The following is a 13,177-nucleotide window of genomic DNA, read 5'->3' on the forward strand; positions in this document are numbered from 1 at the left end:
GCTATACAATTTACCCATATTAGTGAGACCATACAATATTTGTCCTTTTGTGTTTGACCTATTTCACTCAACATAATATCCTCTAGGTTAATCTATATTGTCATATGCATCCCAATTTCATTTCTTCTTACAGCTGAATAGTATTCCATCGTAGAGACATTTTTTAAGTAAGTAATAACTGGGGAGGTAAGGGATGAAGTGATAAGATAGAAAAATAGAAATACTCCTGTCTTGGAAAACATAATAATGGCAACTCACATCACTTATATATAGCCTAAGGATGGAATTTTTCTTTCTCTGCTTCTTCTCATACACAGAAGAAGAAAAAGGAAAGTTGTAAAGCAAAGCAGTTAGAAAGAAGGTCAAAGACATCATTTTAAAGAAACCTCTCTAATCAGGCATGAAAAAGAGATTGCTAGTGAGTGATAGAAAGCAAAATTATTGAAATGTGAGAAAAGCTTTTTGGAAGAGTTCTCGATGCTAAAGTTCTCTGAAGCAGCAAAGACTTTCATAGCTTTATCCACTTCCCAATATGGTTTATTGATTAGGCCGTATTGATTGGGCAATTTTTCTCCAATCATAGAGAAAAACAAGGTTCTATTAAAAGGAGGAGGTAAGCAGTTATAATGAGTAACAGCATAATTGTACAAAGGTACCTAATTGTATTTATGTCTTCGAATTTTATTACAAATTATAAACTTAAATAAATATAACATTTACATGCTCATATTAAGTAATTTAAATTAAGTTTTAGTATACAAAGAGCCAATTTTAAATGGAAAAACCATATTTTAATGAGTCTCACAAAGAGTATTCAGATTGGCATACCTAACTCAAGTCTTGCTGCTGGATATAATATTTTATGGTTGTACCATGGAGATTCATGTGGGGAAAGCACTGCAATGGTAATACAAATAAACTGTATTTTATAATTAGCATTTAACTTTTTTTTTTTTTTTTACAAAACATTCCTATTATTACAGATGGAATGGGAAAATATTGGGTAGTAACTATGAATTCAAAGGTGGCGGTAAAAGCCAGGATAATAGATCCTGTCCACCCTGAAACCTACAAAACAAAAACAAAAACAAATTTCAGGCTTAGCCCTCCCCCCCACACACACACATCCTCTCTCTCTCTCCCCCTCTCTCTCTTTCTCTCACACACACACAACCACAACCATTACCCACAATGCCCCCTGTGCCTCCAAAAATTGCCGTGAAAGAGAAAGCAAATGCCCCGGATGTGCACGAGAGGTAGAGGAATGGCGAAAAGCCTGAGCGCAGACTCCCTTGCTAATCCTCAGTTCCACCAGACGCTTGAGCAGTACTTCGGCGTTCTGAGGGAAAGAGTGTGAGGGAGACGATACCGAGCTCAATTGTCAGTGTAAATATCACTGAAGACATGTTCAACTATGTGTGAATCCTTGAGGACCACTGAGGTGTTTGGGGAAAAAACAAACACTGCTTGATTGAAAAACACCGCTAACCAAGAATTATAACACAAGAAGCTCAGGGCTAGTGTTGTTAAAGTAAAAATAAAACTCTTCAGACAAAACACCTAAGTAAATCGTCGTTGCAGAGCAAAATTGAAACACTGTACAAATAGGACTCAATGGACTAAAACTAATCTATACACCATAATTGCGTAGTCTTATAGAAGAGTTTGACTGACATGCTTTGAAATGGAAACAGGTCTTTGGAAATAATCATGACTCTTACTTTTTGTTCTATTTACCTTTAAATCTTAGATGACATTAAAGGCACAAATATCCCCTGTGAAGAAAATACAGCACTTGAGAATTTCTTTACCCATTTCAATGAAAGTAAAATCAAATACTTACTATTTTAAAAATTGTATACATATATAGGAGGAATAGGGTAGTTTGGGAGCTTGGAGAACTTGCGAGGTGGACCCAGCAACTACAAAGCAGGAACTGGCTCATCATGTCAATGGTGGAGGAGCTTTACCACAACTCTGGCATTCCAGCCGATGCCACTGAGCAAGTGGCCAGCGTAAAGATGCTTATCAAGTGATATCGGATATTGTGAAAGGTGGTAGCAAGGAAAAAAAATTAGCAGCTCAGTTTATTCCAAAATTCTTTGAGCATTTTCCTGAACTGGCTGAGTCTGCTGTCAATGCAGTTAGACCTCTATGAGGATGAAGATGTATCCATTCCAAGTCAAGCAATTAAAAAGCTGCCTCAATTTGCCACTGGAGAAAATCTTCCCCCAGTGGCAGGCATACTAACCCAACTTTTGCAGAATTTAACTTAGCGAACCATGTCCTGTTAAGTATATTTAAGATGGATGCAAAAGGGACTATAGGAAGGTTGTTTTGCCAAATACTCTAAGGAACGGACATTGTTAGAGAACAAGCAATCAAATTCCTTTTAATAAAACCTTAAGACTTTCCCAGATGAAGTCTTAACAAAGGAAGTAGAGAGCTTATGCCAAATGAACTCAAAAAGGTCCTAGGAGATGTGACTGGTGAAGAATTTGCTCTGCTCTAGAAGGTACTGTCTGGGTTAAAAAGCTTACAGCAACTAGCAGAATTGGAGGCTAAACAAGCTGACCTGAAACAGAACTTTGATTGCTCAGATCCTGACTGCATGGGCAGGCTCTTACAGGGCACTCACCAGGCAGTACCCCTCTTGGCTAAAAAATGTTCCTTCCACAGGGTTTGTGACTTATTTCTGGGAGCAGGTCCTCCCCAACCTCAGTTCCTTGATTACCCCCGTGGAAGGTCTCAATACACAGTTGGAGGTATTGGTATTGTTGGTGGAGATGAGTTCACTTTGTGGTGGTGTAGAAAAGCTACAAACAAATTAAAGGAAACTATTTGATAAATTACTGAAGTACATGTCTCTCCCTCCAGAAGAAGCAGAAAATGGAGAGAAAGCTCGTACTGAAGAACCCAAACTACAGTTCAGCTATGTAGACCATTTATTGTGTAGTTTTCACCAGCTGGGCCAAAAACTTCCAGATTTCCTAACAGCCAAACTGAGGGATGAAAAGCTCAAAGATGTCAAGATCGGGCTTCTGTACTTTGCATGGTGCCTACAAATTTATATCAGACAACTATGTTTGGCTCTTCAGGGGAAAACAGGAGAGGCCTTAAAATCAGAAGAAAACAAAAAAGGTATTGTACTGAAAATAACAAATAATATCAGTGTTTTAATCAAGGATCTCTTCCATTTTCCTCCTTCTTACCAAATCGTAGAAACATTATCCTGGAAACCAGTACACAAGGTTGAGAGTGAGCAAAGAGAGCATTAAAGATGCAACTTCAAGCTCACTACCCAAGAAATCTCCAGCAGGACCATAAAGGAATGCCAGGCCAATTTATAATCATCCTAGTGAGAATTATATAAGCTATTTGGGCAGCTTTAATTGTGAGCAGAAAGGAGCCTTCAGGGGAAGAAGAGGTGACCAAGGTTGGAAAATATAAGGAAATCACAATGCGGGAAGACTCTACTGAATAAGAATCACAATCTTCAGCATTGTCATGAGCTTAATATACTTACATTCTGCTACTCACGGGCTTGCTGGTGAGTAAAATGACTGCTGCCTTCAGCTAAAAAGTTAACGTTCTTTATACCTTTATATAGGATCTACTTCCATAACAGACCATAGTTGTGTCCAGGGTAAAACCACAAAATTAAAAATTTTATACCACAAAAATAAAAAAATATATGTATATTATGATCCCCCAATATAGAATTATTTCTTTCCATCTATTGATTTATTCTTCTTTGCCAAAGTTTGCAATATTTATATTCTGCTCTGCAGCAAACATGTACCTGGTTGCAGAGAGAGATCTGAAATAATGTTCATCAAATATAAATGCTACTTAATTTAGAGTGGTGGGATTTATTATTTTTTCTTTATATTTTCCATTGTCTCATTTAAAAAAATAATGGACCTATATTTTTCTTTATTTTTTGAAGAAGGTAATAGTTCTTAGAAAAAGTAAAAGAAAGATTAACATCTCAAAAACAAGTTCTAGAAAATGTATACAGTTGAGTATTTCATATTCTTAATTACAAAAGGCTTCTATGTGCATTATAGTACAGGTAAACAAATAAACACAGTGAGGCATGAGAATGTCTAGAGGAGAAAGTCATGCCTTGAGATGCCAGAGTTCTAAAGAGTCATAAAGACTGACCAGGAGTTATCCAGCTGGAGACTGAGGAGAGAACGTGGCGGGAAGAGGACGGTATTCCAGGCCTTGGACCTGGATGTGCAGAGAGCAAGAGGATGGCTTGGAGAGTTCCTGGAACTATAAGTGGTTCACTATGACTGGGGTGAAGAAGGCAAAGGGCAGAAAATGGTAAGGAATGAGGAACGAGAGACCTGGAAGGTGTCGTCATAAAGGTTCTGTCTAGTTAGTCACACAAGTCACCAGACAAGCACACGTGTTGTGAGAAGCATGTAGCCACTCTGATAGGAAGAAAGGCAGAGTGCTGGGGGGATACAGAAAAAGGTCCCCTAACCCTAATTTGAGGTCATGACATGGCGGAAGTGACATTTACGCTAACCCTAAGACCCAGGAGGAAGTAGTAAGAAAGTGTGGAAATGCTATGAGTAAAAAGAATAGGCAAAGACCCAGAGAACAGCAATGGAGACTGCCCTGGAAGAGACAGGGAAGGTGTCTCCGAGACATCAGACAAAAGGGTGGGGGAGGAAGCAGGCACTCAAGGGGGAGGATGAGAGAAGACACCAGCAGATAAGCGGAATCCAGATCCCAAATGGCCCACAAGCCATGCAAAAAAAAGTTTGACCTTTTCTAAGAGCAGAGAGGGCCACTGAGGACTTCGAGGTCAGTTCCAAGGTGTGGAAAGATCCCTCTGCACATTGATGGCATGGGTGGGTGGAAGGCACAGGAGAAGTAGGGGATAATAAGATGGCAGTTTCTTCCACTTGCCATGGATGACAACATCTTTACCAGAAAGTAGTTTTTTCCCCCTTTATCTTTCTTTTTCTCTTTTCACCATTTTATTTTCTTTTAAAGATACAGAGATCACACAAAATGTTACATTAAAAAATATAAGAGCTTCCCATATACCCCACTCCCCACACTCTCAGAAAGTAGTTCTTTTGCACGCCATCTTGAGCGGAAAGTGCCATAGGAAAGAATGCCATAAAGAATGTTCAGGAACATTGTTTGTGCTCTGAACGAACACTGTTTGGCTCACTGCTTATTTGCGGAGTGCAGTTCTTCCCTGTCCAGATATCTGCTTCCAGGTGTTAGGCCAGGCTTCAGGTTAAATCTGATGGGAACCTAGAGTCAGATTCCTGGGCCACAGGGACATGGCACATTAGATGCTTCTTTAAAACTCAAAAGGAAAAAACAATCTCTGAACAGCAAATTAGCCCTGTGGCCCTGGGCAAGCTTCAGGGGCACTGTGTCCCTTCCTGGGTGTGAATCTCCACCCTCACTCCTTCCTGGGGCATCTCTTTATCTCCAGCTTTCATCAGTGCCTGTCAATGGAATATCACGATTCCAGGATGGGAAAACAATTCTTACGGAGTTAGGGAAACAAAGAAGTTTCTGGTAATGGAAATCCCCTCCACTTTAAACCAATACTTTATTCATGCTGGAAAATACCATGTTGTTACTGTTTTTATCTTCTTAAGTATTTCCTGTTTGAATTCATAAACCGAAGGTAAGACAAACCAGGAGGGTTTTAGGCCAATTCTAGATCATCTCAAACTAGAATGTAACAGCCTATGAGAAAATTTAATAGGTATATATATATATATATATATTGTATAAGGATCAGATAAGCATAGGCTAAGCAAACTCAAAAGTTCAGAGATGACTAGTAAAAAAGTCAACCAAAGAGAACCCAGTCTTTCCTGTACTGGCCAGTCACGTTTATATGTAATCTGAGAGAGAGGGGTGAATGTAGCATAGAAAAAGAGTTTGTTGATTGTAAAAAAAAGCAAAAGAGTGAATCTCCCTTTTTACTTACACAGCTGATTTTTCTTTCCTTGTTTCTTTCCCCTTAATTTTGCCATTCAAGGAAGCCTAGGTCATGGTTATATTTACAGACCCCAAAATTCATTCCATCCCTGAGATTCTGTAACTGTGTCATACTGAAAATCATAGAATTAGAGACTTTTAACAATAGAAGGAAATTGCATTCAAATTTCATTTATTGAGCACCTATGTTGGGTTGGACCCTAGTCCAATCCCATTTTATAAACATATGATGTCAGCTGCAGACTTAATGACTTCTCTGAGGTCATTTGGTCAATTGGCACCAGAGCCAGGCCTGAAATCCAAGGTTCTGGAATCCAGAGCTGTCCTTTTTCCCCCTGGGCCATGCTTATTATCCTCCCACAGGCATTAAAATATTATGTCCATAGACATGCAGTCAAGCCCCAAAATTATCTTTCCTCAGAATACCATTTGATCTTTATTTGGGGAAAGTTTATAAAGAAATGAATAAATGTCCTCATTGCTAACCTGGACTAGGGACTAAACTAAATTTTAAAAAGAAAGCTCTTAGCCACAGACATTTAAAATGTCAATAAACACAGAAGCAAGGGACCATGACCCCTTGAACTGCTCATCAAAAAATATCAAATCAAGTGACAGGATCTTTGTCTTCAGGCTATGGTGGGGAGAAGGCAGGGAGTTAAGCTTTGAAAAGTTTGTGGTATTCTTTAGGCAATTGAAAACTAGTGTCTTCAAATAATGGGAATTTGCAATGGCTCTTTAAGGGAAAAAGAATGTCCTTATATATACCCTACTTTAAGATCATAACAACACTGCCTTCTGGTGAAGAATCACTTCATCACCAGTAATACATCAAATGTATTTCCTCAAATAGCATGTGGTAATAATTGTATTTAATTTTCCATGAAGTCTACTGAATTTGGCTGTTAAACATCTTAAGCTTTTCACATTTTTCCCACATATAAATTACTTTCCCAAATAATGTATCATATTTTCCTTATCATTGTTTCAAAATTCACTACTATCTCATTTTTTGGAAATTAAAGTTTAGAAGGATTAATCAGTGGCACATGTTCTGCAATCTCTAGCAAACCAGACAGCAGTCTGCTGCAATGCACTGTCTTTCTGTGTAAAGCAAGGAAAATATGGTCAACACCCACTTCCCCCACCATGGTTTAAATAAGTTACTAGTTGCCTAAAAGCTAGTTTTTAATCCAACCTTCTTTCCTAACATGTCACTTTTCCTTCTATCAGTGTATATTCAGAAATACAAACTTATTTTGATACATACCTAAATTAGGAAGGTAAATGAACTGCTAAAATCATCACAAGGTATTTAAAATCTAAGTCTTTCCTTTGTAATTATCCGTAAATATAATTCTCCCAGAGGCACTGATATCAAAACATCAGAATTCTCTCAACCAAGTCATTGAGCATATCACAAATTACAGTAGTTTGGGAAAACAAGGAGAGTAGATGCCAGATTTTGCCAGTCGTGCTTTGCCTTGAGTTTCCCACACCTACAGCTAAAGGTGGCGTAAGTTCCCACATACAGGTATATGGTCTAGCAATGGAGAAAGAGACGGTAATGGTAACTAAGTTATTTATTTGACCTCTTTCAGTCTGACTTTTTTGTTAGCAGGCCTTCAAGTCTTCAAGCTGTTGACTGGAACGCCTAATCTGGACACAAGAAACATGGCGGCTGTAGAGCTCAACAGCCACACGTTAATTGATGCCATCTAGCCTTCCAGTTGCCTAGCATAATCCTTCCATAAGCATAATAAAAATGTTGCCTACCTTTAATTTTAGTAAAAGAGAGGTAATTAATTCATATTAATAGAGATGCCTTGGCAAACACAGGCGAAAACTATTGATGCAATCAACTACTTTTCTGTAGATAATTGCCACTTGGGCAGAGAAATTGAAAGCATGCCAGGCCAAAATGCTTTCAAAGGCTTCAATCAACGTTCTCTCCAGAAATGAAGAAATAAAAAGCCAGAGGGCAGGATCATGGACCTCAAACTCCAGTCTTAACATTGCCCAGCAACATGTATTTATATTACCAGGATTTGTCCTCCAAATTTAACCTGGGTTTGGCCTCTACGTTTAACCAGGAGAGGGAAAGGACAGGGGCCATGTAGCCCAGGAAAACTAGAAACAAGCTGTCTTATTAAATTACCCATATTTGCACTGAACTTAAAATAACACAGGCCCACCAGCCTTAAGCCCTAAGGGCATCTTACTCGCAAATGTAATAAAACAACATGGTAGTTTTTGCCTCATTTATTTTATTTCTTTTGCTCTTCATCTAGATAAAAGGGTCTGTTCCTTCTCTTAATTTCCTATAAAATCTTGTCTTAAAGCAAAGAAGTACTTTGTGGCAAAAATAAAGTGTGTATGTTGACTTTTGAAAAGCATTATTTGAATAGTTTCTACTAACACACAGACGAATTTTTAGTTACTTAAAAAAGATAAAAACTAAGCATGAATTTATTTAGGAAATTTTGCATTACCAGGATTTTCAAATATAAGAGAGGTGTGGAGAGGGAGATGTTTGAAAATGAAATGTAAGCTTTCTTTACTTTGACCTTAAGTAGCATTAGTCTCTTTCTACATCATGCACTAACTGGTTATATCAGTTTAATTGGATCATTCAGTCAATCAACATACCATGTATGCATAGCTTGATGAATTTGATCATTTCATATAACTATATCTCTAACCAGTTTGTTTTTTTAATCCATTGAATTGTTCTGGTTAATATCTCTCATTACAGGGAGAATAAGCTAAAGGCTAGGTAACACTGGAGCCTTTACATTATCTTGTCCTAAGAGTACATGGCATAGGACACCTTAGATAGTGATGAGTACATTTAATGAGATCTTTTTTGCACTTGAGAACTAAATCCCCTTGGATGGGGTCCAAGGGGGATGAACCCTAAAACAAGTCTTACTTTATTAAAAGTGTTATAAAAGTACATTAGAAAAAGTAACAGAGGCTAAGAATATTAATAGCTGCTATATAAAAATTTTTTACTGAATCACTTAATAATCATAAATTCTCTTAATTATAACTGAATATTTAATATAATTAAGTATTTCAAATTGTGATTATATTAATTAGCTAATACATTGGAACTTAGCACTGTGTTAAAATAGCACTCAAGAACTATGTTGTAACAGCATTACAAAAGAATTTTTTAACTTATAAAGAGCATGCTTTCCTCATAAAAAGCCTGTGAAGAGAGAATTTGCCACATGTTACAAACCCTGTGTTTAAGGGTGCTGCCCAAGTTTCAGCAGCTCATAAGAAAGTGTTCCCCAAGTTGTATCTCTGTTTCTATGCTTTTTTGCTCTGGTCCCATCATTTCTTTTAATTTTGAAGATAATTGTTAATGATCTTAAACATCTCTCATTTCCATCTTTACACCCCAAAGCCCTCCATGATGGCCACTAACTAGATACTTTGTCAAATCCTCATTTACTTAGAGAAATTACCTACTCCATCTGTTTTGTTTTGTTTTGTTCAGATTCTGTGTCTATAAATTGGGGATAATAAAATAGCTTATCTTTTATAGCTGATCTAAAAATTTAATGGGATTACATACATCAAGAACAGAGCAAGTCAATGAAAAATTAGCTATGAAGTACAAACCACAGAAGTAGTCTCCCTTGCATCCTCCCAATTTCCTTCCTCTCTACCCCACGGCTAGGCATGTCCCTCATAGAACCTGCCATGCTTGCAGTGACCTCCTGAGAAAGAGAACCCTAGGATGACTTTCAGGAAGTGGTGGCCTTAATTGGTCCACAGTGATAACCTTATTTGGTGGCCTCCAATCATGCAAAGCCACCTCAAGATTGGTCAGTATCTCCTGAGGTGGTTTTGCATAGTAATAATGATAACAGTCCTTGGGATAACAATCCCAAATGGACAGCACAATTTTAATGACAAAGCAGGTAAATAAGAGAGTTAATAAAGGAGTAGATCACAGTGGATAAAGGCGAGGAGTCAGAGAGACCTGGAGGAGGTTGTTGTTATGGGGGGAGGAAGGGGGTGGGGAGTATATGGGGACCTCATATTTTTTTAATGTAACATTGAAAATTAAAGACCAAAAAAAAACCCTACACCAAAACTACCTGGTAGAGGTCAATCAGATCATGGCATTCCCATTTTCAACAATCAAGTGTTATCCTGTCAGAGTTAGGATACAAGTTCAATTCATTTAAACACATTTCACAAGTCTTTTCGTGATAAGAATAGGTCCTATCTTTCCAAACTCATCTTCCACCTGCCCATTGTCCTGTTCACGTTGGTGCTTTTTGCTCCAGTTTTTGCTTTACCCAAATTAATTCATCTGGTTCTTACTCATCTCTAACTCATATCAGGCAATATCTTCTTTTTCTCCCTCACTTCCACTGTCACCCACACCTATGAACCAAGCAAAGCCAAGTGTCTCTTTTTCATATCCTTATAGTACACTATAAATAGATCATTAACTTAGCACTCCCTGTGTTAGATTTACCTGTTTAGACACCTGTATCCTCCATAAGAATAGACATCTTTTTTGAGAACAGAGACACATGTAGATATATTATATCACTCTGTGGTGTCCTGCGTGTACAAAAAGGAATGCAAAAACCATGAAAGAAATCTTCCAACTTGGATAACAGGGGAAATATGAAATGCAAATGGCTTTCTTTGTAATAAATATGAAATTAGGAACACAGTAACTTCTGGAATGTAGATTATATGCTACCACATAGTACTGGGTGATAAGCAAGGCATATATGCTTTGTTGATCACAAATATAATGTTATCTTGCCAATGTGAAGTATTTTTTTTAAGTTTTTTGGACACCATGAGTATATAAACTAAGAATGTAGATTAAAAAAATCAAATATATGTTTAGAATATTCAATGTGTTGATTTATATTCTAATTTGTAATAACACTAATTTAGAGATACTGTTTTTTACTCATTTCATGAAGCAATTCCATTTTCTATTTTCCTCACACACTTCTCCAACATCTGTGTCTTTGTCATCAAGCTTGTTTCATTTTTAGCAGAGATAATATCTTCTTGACCTCTGTGTCTCCAGCTCCTAAAACATTGACTGAACCAGTACTGAACCAGACTTGCAAACATGACTCTTAATTTTTGTTGTAGTTTGATAGGGCCATGCCACACCCTGAAAACAATGTAGCAGTTTCTTTCATGCAAGCTGTGGGCTAATTTCATGCCTTTCCATGAGGACAACAGAGAATTTCCAGAAAAGATTTTAGGAGAATTCAACGGTTTGTCACCTGAATTAATATATGAGTCCTTTTATACTTAGTAATCTCTTTAGGTTATTCATGCACCCATTCAAGAATCATTTATGCAGGGGCTAGTACAGGTAATGCATTACATAAAATGCATAGAGGGACAGAGAGTGAATCTATAGCAAAGAAGAAACCCCTTCTATGTTCAAGAGGGCCCACAAACAAAGTAACCAGAGCCTCTCTCCTTCACTACTCAATTTCCTTTATTTCCAGTACATAGAAATAGACGAAGTAGAAGTGGAAGAATCACTCTTGGAAATACCACAGATGGAAGATTATAACTGAACTGAATTTCGTGATAGCATTGTTCATTGTTAGGGAGTCATCAAAAATGAGCATCAAAGGGAAAGTTCTTGTTGACTTGGAACTCATACTCAGAGGGAAAGGGAGTATGAGTGTACTGGCGGACAAGCACCAGTAAAGAATTCTTCATCTTCTAACTCACAAAGTGGACAGAATATAGAAGAGTGGACACATACAGAGCTGTGATGGAAAGGGAGGAGGGAGCAGGAGTTATTGGGGGACACTTGGTTCAGTCACAGAAAGACTCTCACCAAACCAAAGCAGATACGTTGGTTAAGTTCACAAGATGACCAACCTTGGGCATTATGTATGCACTAGGAGAGTCACCAATCTGACCTCAGTCTCGCCATTATTACTTTCTAGAAAAGTACTTTCTAGAAAAGTACAGGAGTCTTAGGTTAAAGAAGGACCACTTTTTAATCTCATTTTAAAGTGCATTGCTCCAGAGTGTTCTTATTATGAAACTTCCAAATCCATGGACAATTTGCAAATTGACTGGTAGAGCTTTCTCTTCCATGGAAATTTGCATTATGGCCAAGACACTGGGGTTAAATCAAGAGAAACTGGTAACGAGTACTGGGATGGATTGGATTGGGTACCCCAAGAGGACATGTTCAAGTCCTAACTTCTGGTCCTGCAAATGCCACCTTATTTGTAAATGGAACCTTTGAAGATGTTATTAGTGAAGATGAGGCCAAAGTGGATTAGCGTAAATCCTAATCCAGGATGATCAGTATCCTTATAAGAAGAGGAAATCTGGACACAGACAGAGAGAAGAGAGAAACAGAGACAGAGAGATGGCCGTGTGACAGGGCAGAAAATGAATTATGCCGCCGCAAGCAAGGAGCACCATGAATTGTGGCCCCCACCAGGAGTCAGGAGAGAGGCCTGGAACGGATTCCCTCCTCTTTAAGAGGAAGCTGGGCCTGCTGGCATCTTGATCTCAGGCTCCTGTCCTCCAGGGCTGGGAGCTAACTAATTTCTGTTGTTTAAGTCAGCTACTCTGTGGTACTTTGTTTCAACAGCTCTGGCAAACTAAGACAAGCACATTTTTCTATTTCTAAATGAACTTAGAGTCAATAACAATATTTCTCTCATATTTAACCGTCCTCCTACCCACCCTCTTCCAGCCTTATTTACAATATAATTATAAATTTACTGGGGTGATTCATCCCACATTATCCTGTTTTTTGCTGCTGCATCTTTCAATGCTACTGCCTGTTTCTGTTGTTTTCTGGCAGACACTCTTGTCACTGGGCCAATTACCAGTATCTATTCAGCTTCTCTTCTGACCGAATGGACTCCTTGTTCTCCCACCGATGACAGTCCTAGAAGGCTACAGCCCAACTGGCCCTTAGCTTCTGACCTCTCCATAGACAACCTCATTATGGTAATTGCAAGGCTGGAAGTCACGGAGACTGGGCCAATTACACCTGTCCCTGTCCAGTCCAGCCTGGGCTTAAATTACTCAGATGGAATGGAGAGCATGGATTCGGCTCAGCTGAACAACTTTTTCTCTATTCTTGCAAAATTTGGAGACAGACATTCCTAATTTTCTTGTCATTAGGAAATAATGGCCCAGCATT

The 13,177-nt window shown here is 38.2% G+C and overlaps 1 pseudogene; it reads left to right on the forward strand.

Moving 5' to 3' along the window:
- Positions 1-1,946: 1,946 nt before the first annotated feature.
- The window catches only part of LOC101423473 (apoptosis inhibitor 5-like), a 34,710-nt pseudogene continuing 23,479 nt past the window's right edge, over positions 1,947-13,177 (forward strand).

This window comes from Dasypus novemcinctus, chromosome 20 (genome assembly GCF_030445035.2).
Source record: "Dasypus novemcinctus isolate mDasNov1 chromosome 20, mDasNov1.1.hap2, whole genome shotgun sequence".
Lineage (NCBI taxonomy): Eukaryota > Metazoa > Chordata > Mammalia > Cingulata > Dasypodidae > Dasypus > Dasypus novemcinctus.